This window comes from Coffea arabica, chromosome 9e (assembly GCF_036785885.1).
Source record: "Coffea arabica cultivar ET-39 chromosome 9e, Coffea Arabica ET-39 HiFi, whole genome shotgun sequence".
NCBI lineage: Eukaryota > Viridiplantae > Streptophyta > Magnoliopsida > Gentianales > Rubiaceae > Coffea > Coffea arabica.
Window position 1 is genome coordinate 9,305,614 of NC_092327.1, and position 3,176 is coordinate 9,308,789.

The following is a 3,176-nucleotide window of genomic DNA, read 5'->3' on the forward strand; positions in this document are numbered from 1 at the left end:
ATATTTACTCATAAGAATTATCTGGGGAAAGTTCTAGTAAAGAAAAATGTAGAAAATGCGGGCAATAAAGAAAAAAAAACCCACTTAAACTTTCTAATAAAATAAACTAGGGTTTTCAACCTTAACCGAGGTTAGGATTTTACTCCTTAGCCTTAAAACCCGAATTCCATCCCACCGATTTACGAATAACCCTCATATCAGCTTACGGACGGACTGGGGCCTCACATGGCTCCTTAAGGTTTCTTCTCATCTCTTTGTCTTCCAAAGCTAATCTATCTAGCTAACCTCTAATTATCGCTTAGCATCTTATAAACTAATGTCCCTATATGCAAAATCCACCTAGTCTTCAAAAATTTATCGCACTTACCGCATTAGCGGGTCCCACTTCCATAATGTACTACGAACTTAACATGAATTAACGTATACAAGGAAAATGATTTAAAACTTGACTCACTCATAAAAATATCTAGAAAATTAAGGTAATAAAGTAAAGTATAGAAAATGTATTCAAAAAAATAAAATAAAATAATATAAAATAAGAAAATTTTCGGGTCCTCACACTCTCTCCCTCTTAACAAAATTTTATCCTCAAAATTCTCTTCTTTTCTCACAAAACTCGATTCTATAGTGTTTTATTCTACTTCTCAAGAGTTTCTCCTCACTCATGCCGCTACCACAATCAAACATAAAGAAAAACCGTAACAATCGCAATGGCTAAATTAACATGCTAAGAAAGATCAATGAAGGTATCAAAAGGTGAAAAGTGACACAAACTTTAAACTCGGTGAAAAGAAGAGTTAAAACTTGGTTACTATTCTTGCTAATTCTTAAACTTATATATTGTCCATTGACAAATCATCGATAACGTAAGGCCCCTTTCATCTGTACAATTGTATCAAACCAAAATTTCTTCCTTTCGAACCACAAATGAAGAATTCTCGCTTAAATTCAAGACTAAATTATAGTAATAGATTCATGAATGAGGATCCAATGCTGCCAAACCACCAGTATTTAATATCACCCATTAAAACATCAGGTACCAAGTCGACTGTATCTAACAGGGATACAACTTACTACATAAAATTTCCTTACACAGTCCAATAAATACAACTATTTCAGGCAAAACCTCACTAATTGCTAACTTTGACTATTACAACTGCTTCACCAACCCGAAATTCATTTGTCTTGGGCAGTTCCTCACTTGATGTCCAAGTTAGCCACATCTAAAACATGCACCAGTTTTCAAATATTGTCGCGCCCCACTTTTTGAATGTGTGTGGTGTGTGAGTGTGTGTGAACGTGTGCAAAATGAAAATAAAGGCCATGGGACTTAATAATGCGACGGTTTGGCCATATAAAGTTCAAAAAGGGTTTTTGTATCAAAAATGGAGTCGCCACTTGGTATAGAGTTAGGGTGTACCAAGTCACCCAAAAATGATTTTTGTTTTTGAAAAGTAAATAAACCCTTTTAGAGAACTTTTGGGTCTACGTAACCAAAAGAGGGATCGGGGGTCACATTTGACGAAGGGGAAGGCAAGGATAAAAATCCAAGGCACCCCTTCGACCTAGCCAAGGCTAGTTGCGTGACTTAAACCAATTTTCCCTAAATTTTCTACCCAAGGTATGTATCGCGTATTGGATATGTCTATATGAATGCAAAAAGGAAGAAAAAATGCAAACCTAAATTCTAAAATGTCTCTTGTAAGGTTTTTGGTCCCAACCACATGAATTGTGGCGGCCAATAAAGGAAAACCTTATAGAGGTCGATTAATGCAAATGATGGCTAAAGTGCAAGTGTGCAAGTGTATAAAAAGGTGCACGTGTGAAATTGTATGAAAAATCCAAGTGTTTGTGTGCAAGTGTATGAAAAGGTGCATGTCTGAAATTGTATGAAAAATCCAAGTGTTTGTGTGCAAGTGTATGAAATATAGTGATAAGTGCATATAGGTGCAATTAAGTGCAATTTTGTGAAGTAGAAATCAAAATGAACAATAAGGAAAGGAAAAGTGATGAGGAAATGTGAATTAAAAAATGAGTAAGTGATAAATGAGAATGAATGAACGTAAACGAATGCATCAGGTCGGGTATGGGAATGACTCCTAACTTTTCGACTTTCATTTTCCCTTTGATTAGAAGCAAAACTAGCGTGCTAAGGCTATCGAGTAGCCACACTCGCTCGTTTCCCTTATCAGAAGGGGACTCTTCAGGCAAATGTACCCTAACTAGCATGAGATGCAAGACCTAAAAATGAGAGGAAAAAAGGGGTTCGAGGAACATGGCAATGATAAAACTAAGAAAAATGCATGACATGTAGTGAACATGCAAATATGCACTAACAAAAGGGGATGGCCTATTGGGTCTAGCGTTGGACTAGCCCTTTCTATGGATTCCTACTAGCGTTGGACTAGTGGAAACGTACATTCATCCATCACATTCATTCATAGCTATGGAAAGCAAGTAGACATGTCCAACACTTATAAACACGTAGCACATAACACTTAGCATGCTCGACTAGATGCAAGAGCCTAATAAAGCAAATTAACACATAGTGACTAAACATGCAAGACACATAAAGCAATTAAACCCCTAACTATTACATTTGCTAGCTAGGCACATGTCTTCAACAGGTCTTCATCGAATGCTCCTCCAAGCCCTATCTATTACAAGCCAAGAGGTGTACACATACCCCATAATGAAATGCTTAAATAAAAGTAAAAGTAAATGAAACAAATGCAAGGAATTAAGTAAAGGCAAGGAAAGTGAAATAGGCATGCATATTCACATAACACGTAGGAGCACGTAGGAAAAATAAACTCAAGAATATAGAAGTTACCTCCCTTGCAATGGAAATCGAGTAAATGAGATATTAGCTTCAAAACAATAAAAAGGTCAAGGTACCAATTTATTTGGCAAATAATCACAAAGGATAAAAAATAAGCATGAATTTGAATCAATTAAATCATGTCGACAACCCACATTCAAGAAGTCAAAAGAAGAAAGGACTTGATCGCACAAATTAACAAAGTTTGGAGGTCAAAATTAAAGAAAAATAAAGTTCAGGGACCTATTTGCAATTAATTAAGGACCGAATTGAAAGAAGTTGAAAATGTCCAGGGCCACAATACAGCTAAGGAGAAATTCAGGGGCTGATTTGCAAAAACGTTTTCTGGTCTCCT